This window comes from Theropithecus gelada, unplaced genomic scaffold (assembly GCF_003255815.1).
Source record: "Theropithecus gelada isolate Dixy unplaced genomic scaffold, Tgel_1.0 HiC_scaffold_15876, whole genome shotgun sequence".
Lineage (NCBI taxonomy): Eukaryota > Metazoa > Chordata > Mammalia > Primates > Cercopithecidae > Theropithecus > Theropithecus gelada.
In genome coordinates, this window is record NW_020257632.1 from 1,013,066 (window position 1) to 1,028,770 (window position 15,705).

The following is a 15,705-nucleotide window of genomic DNA, read 5'->3' on the forward strand; positions in this document are numbered from 1 at the left end:
GGGCGATTGTTTAAAGGCATTTTGTTCATGACTGACTGCCCAACCATATCTTCATGTTCCTGGAATTTGTGATACGAAGAACAATCTATAGGCAATCAATAGTTTATGTGTTTTTATGTAAATTATTGGTAAACAACTTGGAAACCGCCTCTTCTTTTCCTTTAAAAACTTTATTGTAGCCGGGTGGGCGCGGTGGCTCACGCCTATAATCTCAGCACTTTGGGAGTATGACGTGGGCAGATCAATAGGTCAGGAATTCGAGAACAGCCCAACCAACATGGTGAAACCCCATCTCTACTAAAAATACAAAAATTAGCCGGGCATGGTGGCGAATGCCTGTAATCCCAGCTCCTCAGGAAGCTGAGGCGGGAGAATCACTTGAATCTGGGAGGCGAAGGTTATAGTGAGCTGATATGGCACCACTGAACTCCAGCCTGGGTGACAGAGTGAGACTCCGTCTCAAAAATAAATAAATAAATAAAATAAATAAAACTTACTTGTAACTGGGCAACATTGTGAGACTGGTTATATTAAGTTGCCTCAGTTTTTTTTTCTTTAGTTTGACAAATCAAACCAATATTTTTATCATTTTTTCTTCAAACCCTAATCATTTATCTAGAAATGCAACATGTTACCCAGAAAAGGAATAATCTGGTTGAATTGGGTGCCAGTCCTGGATTTCTTTCCCACTGATTATCCCAGATCAGTTCAGTGCTTGGGAAATGGGACCATCAGTTACTCACTTTTGTACTCTAGTGCCTAGCATAATGCCTGAATATAACTGATGTTTACGTGTTTCTTGATTTGAAATGAATGCTGAGGTAAGCGATCTGGTCCAATCCATGCGATGTCACCTGATTATTTTCCCCACTAGTCCTACTCACACTGCTAGCTAGTGTAACCACCTGAGGAGTTCATCTTGCCCGCTGCCTAGACAGAGCCGATTCATCAAGACAAGGGAATTGCAAGAGTTATTCACGCAAAGCCAGCTGTGCAGGAGATCAGTTTTATTATTACTCAAATCAGACTCCTGAGCATTCATGGAGCAGATTTTTTAAGGACAACTTGGTGGGCTGGGGGAAGCCAATGAGCCAGGAGTGCTGATTGGTCAGGAATGAAATCATAGGGAGTTGGAGCTGTCTTTTTGCACTAAGTCAGTTCCTGGGTGGAGGGCCACAAGATCAGAGGAGTCAGTTTATTAATCTAGGTGGTACCAGCTTATCTGTCAAGTGCAGGGTCTGCAAAATACCTCAAGCACTGATCTTAGAAGCAGTTTAGGGAGGGTCAGAATGACTCCTAAACCATAGTTTCTAATCTTTTGTGGCTGTCAGTCCTACAAAGGCAATCTAGTCCCCAGACAAGAGGGAGGTCTGCTTTGGGAAAGGGCTGTTACCATCTTTATTAAAACTGTAAACTGTAAACTAAGTTTCTCCCAAAGTTAGTTCAGCCTACGCCCAGGAATGAACAAGGACAGTTTGTAGGTTAGAAGCAAGATGGAGTCGGTTAAGTCAGATCTCTTTCACTGTCTAGGTCATAATTTTGCAAAGGCGGTTTCACTAACAAGCCAAGAACTGATGTAAGATTCAGTTCTTATATCAATAACCCATGACCATCAGCCCCTGAGTCTGATTTGGATACAGGAGGAGGTAGAGAATAGGAGGTAGGACATAGTTGGAGATAGAGAAAAGTCAGAAGCATTGGACATGATTCCTCTTGCCAAATTTGGGGCCCAGAGCAACCAAAGGACAGCAGAAGGATGTTGGCATCTGGTGGGATTCAGAAAGGACGCAGAAGGAAAAAGGTGTGCATGGGAGTGGGGTCAAGGGGCACAGACAAGGAAGGAAGCTTCACCTGATCAGCACACAATTTACTCTGAATCTTCTTTTTCAAGACCGTGTACCTCTGCTCTATAGTTCCCACTCCCCCACTCTTCACACACATCTAATCTCAACTATTGACTTGAATAAAATAAATAGGAAACTGTTGTATAGTAGATAATTTTCTCCAATAAAACATTGCTGACTTGCAATTAGAGCATAAGTTATTTAGAGCATCAAAGTTGTTAATTCTTAAAAATGCACAGCCCTAAAAAAGAACAAAATCACTTTGCAGCAACATGGATGCAGCTGCAGCAACATGGATGCAGCTGCAGGCTGTTATCCCACGCAAACAAATGTAGGAACAGAAAACCAAGTATCACATGTTCTCACTTGTAAGTGTGAGCTAAATCATGGTTTCACTCAGACATAGAAATGGGAATAATAGGCACTGGGGAATCCAAAAGGAGGGAGGGGTACAGGGGCTGAAAAACTTCCTATTGGGTACTACATTCAGTATGTGGATGATGGAATCAATAGAAGCCCAAATCTCAGCACCACACAATTTACCCTTGAAACAAACCTGCACATGTAGCCCCTGAATCTAAAATAAAAATGGAAATTAAAAAAAAAATTTAATGAACATTAATTTCAAAATGTAGAGGTTTATGATCATTATTTTAAGATTTTACAGACACTGGCCGGGCACGTTAGCTCACACCTGTAATCCCAGCACTTTGGCAGGCCAAGGCAGGAGGATTACCTGAGATCAGGAGTTCAAGACCAACCTGGCCAACATGGTGAAACCTCGTCTCTACTAAAAAATACAAAAACTAGCCAGGTCTGGTGGAACACGCCTGTAGTCCCAGCTACTCGGGAGGCTGAGATGGGAGAATTGCTTGAACCCGGGAGGCAGAGGTTGCAGTGAGCTGAGATCACGCCACTGCACTCCAGTCTGGGCGACAGGGCGAGACTCTATCTTGAAAAGAAAAGGAAAATAAAAAGATTTCACAGACACTTATAAAATAAAATACTATGCCCTATTTGTTCCATGAATCTTTTCTGAAGAGAATAAAATATAAAAACAAATTTTTCTTTCTTGCCTAATACATAGCACTTTAAAGCCTTTTTTTGACAATTCTTTTTATGAGTATCTAAGTAGCTTTCTGCCTCCCTATCCCTAGCCCTCTGTCTTGCTCCTAACATAACAAGAATTCCACTGAAAGGGTTTGATTGCTGATTAGAGTATCTAACAGGAACACAATTTCCTATATGCCTAAGCATTTTCTTTTCATTATTAAGATACTTTCATGGGGAAGTGGGAGATAATCATTAATCTCGGAATTGCTCTCAATAATTACTATGCTAGCTCCACAGACAATATTAAAAAAAACAAAAACCTTCCCTTCTCAACAAACACTTGCTACTGCTTCTTTTTTGCTTATAGTATTAAAACCAAATGAAACAAATACACTGATTTAAAACTAATAGTGTAGGAAGACTAAGTAGGGGTATGAGAAAGGAAACAATGACCATAACCCAATTTTAAAACACGAAGTAATTATTTCAGCAGAAGGCAATCTAGTGAAGACCAAGACCTCAGGGAAGTGAGAGTCTTAAGTGTTTCTCTTCTTCCCCATAAACATGACTCAGCATTTGGAATGAAATTATGTTTACTGTCTTTCAGATTTCTGGTGTCAAATAACTTTGGTGCCACCTAACTCCTTTCTCCTGTGCCTAAGACAACTCAAGCACAGTCATAGGTTTTCATCCTCATATGGCCACAAAAATCTGAAAAGCTTTTCCTTTTTCACCCATTCGTGTCTTACAGAAGCCTAAGTTGGTACACCATTCATTTACCTTGTTTTTGTAGTGTTGTCAGATGAATTTAGGTTGTCACCTATATCCTAGTGTAACAAAATGAGCAAGAAGTTTTTTCCCTCCCAGACTTGGAGAGTAGGCTACCTGCTACTAAGACATCTTAAACGCAGCTTCTGGGATTGACCTTTTCCCACTATGTGGGCACCTTCCAGTGATGAGTCTACCATGTACTTTTAATGACCACCACATGTCTAGAGCCAACTGTTTTAGTCTTTGCCCATTTCTAGAGAAAAACAAATTTTCCCCATAGCCAGGTAAGTGTTCATTGGTTACCAAAGCTCGAAGTAAAATGTATGGAATACTAGAATTGAACAGGACTATAAATGTTAACCCCACACTTTCAGTTTATAAAAAACGAAACCAAAGCTCAGTGGTATTACAATATTAGCTAAACACGGAGCCAAGACTAAAATGAGAAACTGCTTGGTATAGACCTCAAGTCGTATCTTACAAGTTCTTCAATCATGGTCTTGTCCTCTGGCTTTCCAAAACGTCAGTATCCTTATCAGTGAAGGATGTTAATATCAAACATTCATATAGTGTTTACTTTATCTCAGGCACTACTCTTCACAAAGTGATGTAATCTTTAATCCTCAGCATAACTATGCAAGTATTTCATTTTTCTGGGTTTTTTTCTTTTGTTTCATTCCACCAAATGGGGAAATTAAGGTAAAAAATTGTTAAGTAATATGCTGAAGACAACACACCTAGCAGATGGCCAAACCGGGATTGAGTGGGATAATATATGTAAAATGCCTGGTATATAAGTTGCCAATAGAACTATTACCAATGTCAGTTCTCTTCCGTAAACCACAAGCATATCCTGACAAAACACTTTGTTCTGAAGCTTTGCATGTTCACGTATTTTTTTCATTATATTCTTTAATTTGGGTACAGTTTAAGTAGTTTACATGAATTAGAAAGTTATGTTATATATGAATCTAACATAATCATATCCATTGTTAACAATAGTTGCAAACAGTAAGAAATTAACCAAAAATTAAAGACTACAAGTTTACTACTTACCAATAAACAAAACTAACATAAAGTATCTAAAAGATTAACATTGCTGTCCAAGAAAATCTTAAATCCTTGGGCAGCATCAGACCAATCACTTTGGGAGCTTGAGAAAAGAACACGCATTTGGTAGATCTCCACCTACTTGATACATGAATTCTTAACAGCAGAGTTATAGACATCTCAAAATATCCAACAGAAAATCTTTCCATGTCAGTGATTCTCAAAGAGTTAGGATCAAGAATGAAGTGAAAATATATGATCCTTGAAAAGATGAAATAAAAATACTAAATATATTTTTAAATGGGTACTTTATGTTTTATTTCTGCTTTATAAGAACTGGGAATGTATTCTTGAAATAAATGTCTAAAGCATCAATATAAAGTGGCACCAAGAAACTTACTTAGATTTAAAGGTCCTGAGGGTAAAGGAAATATGTATTCCTTCCCTAAAGAGGAATCCGCTTTATCCCTGGGACAGGGCAGCACTGAAAACAAGCTTCTATAAATGTTGATGATATACACTCAGTAATGTTGTCTCTGGAACATAGCCTCCTATTTAATAACAGCAGGAAAGTGTGGGTAAGCAGAAATGTCCCAAGAAACTCATGCAGAGAACATGAGTAAGTATTAAGTTCTGATGTGGGAACTAAAACAAAATAAAGAATTGAGCTTTTCAGAGTAAAGCTTAGTTATCATCCTAGTGAAAGAGGTAACTGAACCAACGGTAAATAACCCAAGAAACTGGAGATGTGTCAGTCCCAAATTTGAATACATTTTATATAACCTGGAAATGGCTTAAATCTTAGCAGTAAATGCTTAAAATAAACTTGACCACTGTTTATAATGTTATAACACGATTTTAAAAAAAGAAAATGAATGAATTTGAATAGCAAAAACAGCACAACAATACCAACAGACAGGATTTACATCTTTACATCATTAGCTCTAAAGTGAGGATGTTGTATCTTAGCCTTGAAACATGTAGGCATTGACCTAATTTCTGCTAAGCCAAGAGGAAAGTGTTTTACACACAGGGAGCATAGACCAGAGGGTAACAGGTGCTGTTCCTTGGCCTGAAAAGCAAATCTCCTTCATTCCTCCTCTATCAGCAAAATCATCACATAAAGCCTGAAAATGGAAGACAGGAAAGCAGAGAATCTTTGTTCTGTTATCCTTCAGTTACAAATTAAAGTTCATTTTTGAAAGAGCTCTTTAGGGAGGCATAAAGTAAAACGAGAGAATGGTTAAATGTAACATCCATCAAGGAGAAATTTTACAATTTAATGGGAAGTCTATTATTTTAAAATTCTCTAGACCACGCTGTAAATAAATAATCCTGTTCCCTTCCTGCCTAACTCTTAGCCTAAGTTTCTGAGAATGAAGTAACTTGACATGTGAGAAATAGCTAGAAACTGGTGTCAGGGCATCTAGAAACTTTTTTTCTAGTAAATCTAGAGTAATGTGTATTCTAAAAAAATATCTTTCAATAGTCAAATGTGGTAGAAGGCAATTTTTATTGTGTTCTTCACTGTCAACCTGGTCCTCTTATAGTATTGAAATACAGCAAATGTCCTGCCCTCACAAACGTGGCCTTCCTAAAGTGGGTCTCAAAGTGCTGGAGGTTGAAATTCTAGTTTTTTCATCATGAGGCCCACCCTGGATATAGGGTATCCTGTCACTTTACATAGGGTGTCCTTTTGATTCCTGCTGTTGTAATAGGTAGAAAGCAAATAGTCTGCAGCCTAATGAGAGCTAAAGCAAAGACTGAGAAGCTACACTGTGGTAGACTGAATAATGGCCTCCTCAAAGTTATTCACATTCTGATCCGTGGAACCTGTCAATTTTACCTTATTGGGCCCAGCAGTGGGGAGAGGGGGAGAGTTGTAGATATGATTAAGTATCTTGAAATGGAGAGATTACTCTGAATTATGGGTGTGGGCCCTAAATGCAATCATACATATCCTTAAAAGACAAAAGTAATAGGAAGATTGTATGCACACAGCAGAATAGAAGACAGAGTGATCATGAATACAGAGACTGTAGTAATGCAAACGCAAGCCAAGAAAGGCCTGCAGCCACCAGAAACTGGAAGAAACACAGAATGGATTCTCCCTAGAGTCTCCAGAAGGAGTGCAGCCCTGCTGACCCCTTGATTTCAGTCTAGTGATGCTGATTTTCAACTTCAGGCCTCCAGAACTGTCAACAATACATTTCCGTTGCTTTAACAACCAAGTTTGTGGCAATTTGTTATAACAGCAATAGGAAACTAATACAGCTTTCTCCATTTATTTCCCTTTGGCACTAATGCCAATCTATCTTTCCAGAGCTAGATCTTCAGTACATCATTGACATTTGTAGGATGTTTTTAATTCAGAATGCCACAGCAATTTACAACCATGTAAATGGGCTCAATTTTGTATCCTGTGGGACATTCAGGCAATACCAGAGTCTTGTAAAATTTGAGAGATGCCTGGACCGTTTTATTTTTTACTTTTTGAGACTCCTAACAATTAAAGAAATACTAAAACAAAGTTGAAAAAAATTATAGTATAATTTGAATGTTTACAATTAGTCAACTAATTCTTAGCAAAAGAATACTTCAGTAACTATTTCCACAGCCCTCATTTAGAGATAAGAGCAGAATTTTAAATGTGGGTTCCGAGGCAAACAGATAGCTATACCACTCAGTTCCTCTTTCAAGCAGAACTTATTTCTCCAGCTCCTGGAAGCATCTTCAGTAAGTGGTTTTCAGCAGCCAGCTCCTTCAGAATTTGTCTGGACCGCTGAAAGCTGCCTCAGTCAAGGTCATTCCTTTGCTGAGTTAGTTCTTATCCTGTGACTGAATGAGGCTGGGGTATGAGACTCAGCCAGATAATTGGAAAATAACTCTGATGGGCCTTATATGCTCTAGAACTCCCTGAGGAGTAGATTGAGACTGCATCACAATCCAATTTCTCCCTCTGCCCGATTCTGCTTCTGCCCTCTTCGTTTTAGATGTATTAATCCTAATAAATCACCTGCATGTCATATTCCATCTCACTATCTGCTCTAGAAAGCCCAATCTGCATCAGGCCCTTCATAACAAAAACCTTTGACTGCCACAGAATCTTAAATTTATTCTTCCTCTTTTTTTTTTTTTTAAATTTATCCACTGGGATCGTACCTTTCTTTCCAGTTCAAAGAAAAAAACCATTCCCTAGAGCTGCCAGCCTCTTCAGTTTGCTCTCTCTCTATAAGGACAAAAGGCTTCTCTGGGCTACATGTAGTTCAGGAACATGAGTTGCAAAATCTTCCTCACATCCTATTTCCTTCCAGGTGTGTCTAATTTAGATGTTTCTAACATCAGTCATTCAATGAGTACTTACTGAGCACCACTTGTGTACCAGGCACTATTCTATTGTCTAAGGGATACAGGAGTGATATGGTTAGGCTTTGTATCCCTACCCAAATCTCATTTTGAATTATAATTCCCATGTGTTAAGGGAGAGACCAGGTGAAGGTAATTGAATCGTGCGGACAGTTCCCCCCATGCTGTTCTCATGACAGTGAGTGAGTTCTCATGAGATCTGATGGTTTTATAAAGGGCACTTCCCTCTTTGATGGGCACTTCTTCCTGCTGTCTTGTGAAGAAGGTGTCTTGCTTCCCCTTCACCTTCTGCCGGGATTGTAAGTTTCCCGAGGCCTCCCTGGCCATGCTGAACAGTGAGTCAATTAAACCTCTTGCCTTTATAAGGTACCCAGACTCGGGCAGTTCTTTACAGTAGTATGAAAACAAACGAATACAAGGAGTATATGCTTTTATTACACACCCAGACTGTAGTATGTGATATATGTTAGGTCAGATTTCACATATGCCTCACAGGTAAGGTAAAGTGAGTTCATCAGGCTATGGTAAAACAAATAAGCAGTAGTGGGGTCTGTGGCAAATTGGAGAAAGCATGCCACATCCACAGGGGTTGGCTCTTGACCTTAACCTGGTATCAAACCTTTTGTGACCAGCTAGGAAAACCAGAAAGTACCCACCTCTTTATGGCATGTAATGTAAAGTCTGCACCATCACTTCTAGATGATTTTTGCCCCAAATACTTAACCTGAGTTAACCCCTTAGGTATAAATTCTAGTCAACAAGACAACTGATTCCTCTTCAACAACATTGTCACAGAAGAAAAGAAAAGGGAGAGAGGGTCTGATCTGAAGTAAAAGTGACTTAAGTGACATAATCAAATATAAAGCATGTGTTTTAATTGAATAATGGCTTGAAAAGAAGATAAATGCAGGTCAGGCATGGTGGCTCATTCCTATCATCCCAGCACTTTGGGAGATCAAAGCAAGAAGATCCTGAGCAACACAGTGAGACTCTGTCTCTACAAAAAGTAAAATAAAAAAAATTAGCCAGTTCTGGTGGTATGCACCTGTAATCCCAGCTCCGCAGGAGGCTGAGGCTGGAGGATCACTTTAGCCCAGGAGCTTGAGGTTATAGTGAGGCAGGATTACACCACTGCACTCCAGACTGAGTGACAGGCAAGAGCCTGTATTCAGAAAAGCAAACAAACAAAAAATAAAATGAATATAAATGACATTTTAGGAACAATGAGGAAATCTGAATATGAACCGAGTAAACATGGCATTAGGAAATTACAGGTTTTGTTTTCAGTGTGTTCATACTAGCGTTATATAGGAAACTGTTCTTAATAAATATAGCAATGTATTAAGTTATTGAATTTAGAGGTAGATGAATAGATATTTTTCTTTCTAATTTACAATAAGCTTTAAGATGTTCATAATCAAAATTTTTAGCGTAAATAAAAGTAGCAGCCTGTACAAAGCTTTTGTCCATTGTTGTCATGGGAGAATTAAGCCCAGTGTTACTAAACACTCTGAATTTTCAAAATAAACTGGAAATCTGGGATTTTAGTGTAAGATACTTTTTTGACTTTAAGAAATTATTAGCAGTCAAACCTTAAAAAGGCAACAAAACAAGAACAAAAAATAGTGCAGGTCTGTTATAATGCATTTGGATGCTAAAGCTCACATCTAGTCTTCAAATTTACCATCTCTGATCTAAGTCCTTTGATTTTAATCTGTTTCCTTAGCTCTCTGACCCTTTATCCCTGATTTTCTTCTTCCTTTCTCTCTTTTGCTGACTGGTCTCTACCACTTTACCATGTCCTTGAGCTGTTGCAGGATAATATGAGAAGTAACCAAGCTATGGATTTGTTTGGAATATCAGATGATTTAACAAACTAAGAATTGTTTAATAATTATCCTAGAACAACTAAACATTATCCCGATGATCTAAAATAGTTATTAAACTTCCTCACTTAAGATTATTAAATTGCAACATCTGTCTTCAGGAAACATTACTATTGCATGTAATATTTGCAAAACATTTACAACTGCTTTTAGTTATATCTCATATTCTCGTTTTTTTTTTTTTTTTATCCTTATTTAATGGCTGGAAAGTCCTGAAGGTAACCTGAGTCCTTCGTATGAGAAGGTATTAGACATAGGCGAGCTTCCTGGATGATGGGCTGCTGCTTATCCAACTGCGCCACGTTCTCTCCTGCCCTTGTTTGCTTTATTAGCTAATTACCAAGCTGCATATTCAACCCAGGTTCCAACTATATTAATGGCTATTTACTGGCTAAAATCAATACCCTTTCGATTAGCCACCTGGCGTGGCTTTTGGTAACTAAGCATTATTTGGGCTTCACTGCTTTTACTCCATTGGGGAGATAGGAAAGTGCTTTGTTTTGATTTTTTACACTTACTGGCTACTGCTCTTAGCGGTAGGAGATAAAGGGCAGCGGAGATCGGCTCTGCCTTGGCAGAACCTGGGAACAAACACATAATATTTTACAGCACAAGGAATGGAGCAAAGAAAAATGGAACGACAAACACTGATTTTACTATTTGAAGATTCTTTTTCAATTAAATAAATCTCTTTGGATATATATTTCTGATGCTCCAGGCATTGTATTAGCCCTAAAAATACAAAGATAAATAAAATACATTCTCCAACTTAGTCAAGTTGTAGAGAACAGCATTGAAACAATCATTACCATAAGCGAGTAAAAAGAGCAGAAAATAGATGTGGAACAGTGTTTTGAGATAGCATGGCAAGGGAATGATTCATTCTTTCCAGAAAGAAAAATCCCATAAACGCCTTTTTGTCACTGGTGGTGAAACTAACCAAAAATGTTCTTTTTAATGTAGGTATTTTATTACAGAAAGAACTCATGTTCATTTTGGAAACATGAAAACATATATAAAAAAGAGGAAAAAAGAAACCCAGCCCCTGTAATCTGACCACTTGGGTCACAATTAACCAGTGTTATTACTTTTAACGGCAAAAACTGCAATTACTTTTGCACCAACCTAATAACTTGCTATGGACATTTTATATACAACTTATATAAAAATAATAGAAAACAAAAATCTGTGAAAACTTGGGCTTTGAATCAGATCATTCAAAATCAAGTCTTATGACTTACTATCTTTATGATCTTAGGCAACCTACTTAATCTCTCTGAGCATCAGTTTCCTCATCTATAATATATGGGTAATGGGACCTACCTCTGTGGAGTACTGTAAAGACAAATTAGAAGATAAAAGTACAGTTCTTACAACAATACCTGGGGCATATAAAGCACTCCACATATTCATTCACCTAGCAAATATTTATTGAGCTTTCCATTCTAAGCACTTAGACCACATCAGTGAACTAAATATGGCGTTTATTTTTAATATTAGAATTATTATTAATGTAATGCCCTGTAAATCCTCTTTCAACAAAATATTGACAACACCATTCAGTGACAAGAAATGTGAATCTATATCTTTGTTTTTACTGCCTGCGTAGTTTTTTTGTTTGTTTGTTTGTTTTTGGATGGAATCTCACTCTGTAGCCCAGGCTGGAGTGCAGTGGTACAATCTCGGCTCACTGCAGGTTCGCCTCCCAGGTTCAAGTGGGATTCTCCTGCCTCAGCCTCCCGAGTAGCTGGGACTATAGGTGCCTGTCACCACGACTGGCTAATTTTTTTGTTTTTTTAGTAGAGATGGGGTTTCACTGTGTTAGCCAGGATGGTCTCGATCTCCTGACCTCATGATCTGGCCACCTCGGCCTCCCAAAGTGTTGGGATTACAGGCGTGAGCCCCCGCATCCAGCCTGCCTGCATAGTATGTTAATGGAAAGGCATACGCTAATTTATTCTGCTTACTGCCTATCCAAGAACCTACAAAGACAGTTTCCAATCTGTATTATAGATACCATTACTTTGAATATCTTTGTTTCCTTGTCCAGTTGATTCTTTTTTAACATCAGATGGGTAATGTGCCAACATCATGACAAGGTTTGAGGGAGGCGCATCACACACAAGAGCATAAAAACCCAGTCATCACACTTATGAACTATAAAATGATAACTTGTCAAATTGATTCTTAAGGATATATCCTTTAAGTGAAATTGAGTCAAAGTTGATGAACATTTTAAATACTTTTCTCACTCTGTCATCCAGGCTAGAGTGCAGTGGCCCAATCATAGCTAACTATAAACTCAAACTCCTGTGCTCAAGCAATCCTCCCACCTCCACCTCCCAAGTAGCTGGGACCACAGGCATGTCACCATGCCTGGCTAATTTTTTATTGTTATTGTAGAGATGGGTTATCACTATGTTGCCCAGGCTGGTCTTGAACTGCTGGGCTCAAGCCTTCCTCCCTCTTCAGTCTATCGAAGTTCTGGGATTACAGGCATGAGCCCCTGCACCTGACTTAAATACTTTTTAACACTTTTTAGCATTCTTAAGGAAAATCAGGAGAGGGGGATACCAGAGCTGGGTATTGAAGAATACGCAGAAGAGAGGCAGAAAGAAAAATGAGGGAAAAACATCAACAGGAAGAAGTTCATTGCCTTCAAGTTGATCTTACATCATACTCTAAGGCAAGACATATTTTGGGTTAGTAGAGTATAAAGATGAGTAGTTTCAAAAGAGAACTATGGGGACAATCTAAGATAAAAGACTGAAGGATAAGGGTTGGGGATTTTTTTTTGTTTTTTTTCATTCAACTCTTTAGCAGACTCTAAAGAGTTGGAGCACCTAAAATGTTAACATGCACATTTCCGTGATCCACATACCAGACAGAATTTTCAAGTAAGCCTAACAACTATTACCTTTTATCCTACTTTTCTAATATCTACTCAACGTCTTTCTGCCCCTAGGAAAAGTACAGAACTGCAGGCTACTTAATGCAAAGTTGTCATTGTTTTTAATTTAGTGTATGGAAAAATAACCTGCAATGATTATATAAAATACTTATTCACAGGAGTAAAGGGTACGTATACAGATTTCAACTCTGTAAAAACAGTTTAGGGACAGAGGATCTGCATTCTAACGAGCACCTCAGCTAATTCAGATGTAGGTAGTCCTCAGACAACACATATTGAACAACCTTTTCTAGATCTTTGCTACTCAAAGAGTGGTTCCCGTATTAGTGATAAAAGCTTCACCTGGGAACGTATTTGAAAAGCAGAATCTCAGACCTTACCATAGACCTACTATATAGAATCCGCAGTTTAAGAAGTTTCCTGGATGATTTGCATGCACATTAATTGTGAATAAACTCTTCTGTAGGCTGTCAATAAAGAAACTGTGAGTAGATTCAACAGGGAAAAAACATTCCATGAAAAATGCATGTCCCATCCATTTGTTTTTTGGAGCATTATTTGGGCTTCACTGCTTTTACAGTGAATACGCAGCAAGGAGCCTTGTATCTCAAATTCTTTCTAGCATCCTATGGCATATAAAAGTCATTCACTAACATTCCAGGAGATGTAATGAGAAAAAAAATGAGCTCTAAATGATGTCTTAGTAGTTCTCTAGGTATCTCCTTCTTATATATCAATTTCTATTTTCAATGTGTAAATGACTTTATAGGAGGTTGAAGCAAAAAGGATTTAAACAGCTCAAAGTATGATCAATAAATGCTAAATGAAATAAAATTAGTTTTGGTTTTATATCATGTTAGTTTCTATTGACCAACCTTTTAAATTGTAAAATTATGCAGCTGAAACTAAAATAGGAGAAATTATGGCACTTTTATTTAACATTATCTAGTTGATATTTTAAGAGATGCAAAATAGGCAGAAATACATCTGATGGACCAGGAGCGGTGGCTTATGGATGTAATCCCAGCACTTTGGGAGGTCAAGGTGAGCTGATCATGAGGTCAGGAGATTGAGACCATCCTGGCTAACACAGTGAAACCCTGTCTGTACTAAAAATGCAAAAACTTAGCCTGGCCAAGTGGCACGCACCTGTAGTCCGAACTACTTGGGAGGCTGAGGCAGGAGAATCGTTTGAACCCAGGAGGCGGAGGTTGCAGTGAGTCGAGATCACGCCACTGCACTCCACAGTGAGACCCTGCCTCAAAAAGAAAAAAAAAAGAGAAAGAAATACATCTGATAGAGATATGTATTTCATTGTATTAGTGTCTTAAAAGAATCTGACTAGAGATAACCGCCTTGCAATCAAATCTGAGCAATTGTTAGGATGCCAAATATTTCATTAAATAGTTAAATAATTATTTCAGATAGGTATAGTAGGATTTGGAATAAACCCAATGGGAAAAATACACTTTGAACCAAGTGACATTTGTGTATTCTAAAGTTTTCTGTATTCCAAATATACTTAGAGAGCTAAGTTTCAAAGTTTGTTAGACCTTAAAAATGCTGTGTAACTTTAGTCAGCATCACCTTTCATTTTAAACAAGACAATGGTTTTGGGTAAGTAAAACAGGATTAGCCATAGAGCACTTACAAGTTTTTGGTTGGTACCTAAAATTATATGTTTTGATAATCCTTTCACTATAAAAACACTTAGGTGAAAATTTAAGGAGATGGTAGAAGACCAGTCTCCTCTACTTGTAAATACAAACTCAACCACATTCTGTCTCTTCAATCCTGTTCTTGTTGATGATAAGGAGGATGATGATTATAAAAGAAAACAAAAGAGGCTGTGAAAAGAAGAAAACCAGAAGAGAAAATATGGGGAGTGGAAGAGATCCCGATGAGACCTATTAGTAAGGAGGCTTTATGTCATTCAGACAGACAAACGTAAAGCCACCAGAAACAACATCAACAACAAAAGAAGAACTGGAATGTTGAAGTTTTTCTCCTTAAAACTAAAAATAAATGCCATTTCTTTATGAAACTAAGCTTCATTATTAGCGATCATACTTCACAGTTGTTGGAGCTTATAGAACAGTACCCTGGGCTGGGCATAGTAGCTCACGCCTGTAATCCCAGCACTTTGGGAGGCTGAGGTGGGCAGCTCACCTAAGGTTGGGAGTTCGAGACAAGACTGACCAACATGGAGAAACTTCGTCTCTACTAAAAACACAGAATTAGCCGGGCGTGGTGGGGCATGCTTGTAATCCCAGCTACTTGGAGGCTGAGGCAGGAGAATCTCTTGAACCCGGAAGGCAGAGGTTGCGATGAGCTGAGATTGCGCCATTACACTCCAGCCTGGGCAACAAGAACGAAATTCCGTCTCAAAAAAAAAAAGAAGGAAAGAAAACAGTACCCCGAAATATGGCATGTTGACATGCTGAACTGAAGAAGCCTCCAGGCCTCCCAGACCTCCCCCTACTTCACACCCCACAGCCTCTCCCTAAGCCTTTATCCGCCTACAATCCATATCCATCTAAAGGAATAATTGTTTTTTCTTTCCCTCCCTGTAAGGCCAAGAATGAACCCACACCTGAACAGAACCCTTCACAAGACAATGTACAAATTAATCTGTTCTCTGATCCACTCGTTCTCCCTAATAATGCCCTCAACAGAATTCCCCTTCTTCCCCCTCCCATAACATATGCCAGGATGGTATGAAGGCTTCGGAACCACGGTACTTGAGTAATCACTGTGATTCTCCCCTTGTATACATGTCAAATACATTTGAATGCCTTTTCTCCTATTAATCTGCCTCATGTCA

At 38.5% G+C, this 15,705-nt stretch overlaps 1 protein-coding gene and 1 non-coding gene across 2 annotated transcripts in view; both read right to left on the minus strand.

Annotated features, from left to right (window-relative positions):
- LOC112617081 (glycerol-3-phosphate dehydrogenase, mitochondrial) overlaps positions 1 to 15,705 on the minus strand; it is a 247,945-nt gene that overhangs the window by 149,729 nt on the left and 82,511 nt on the right. The window lies entirely within an intron of this gene.
- LOC112617090 lies at positions 12,036 to 12,139 on the minus strand. The gene has a single exon (XR_003117847.1). It is a non-coding gene; the product is annotated as a small nucleolar RNA U13 (small nucleolar RNA).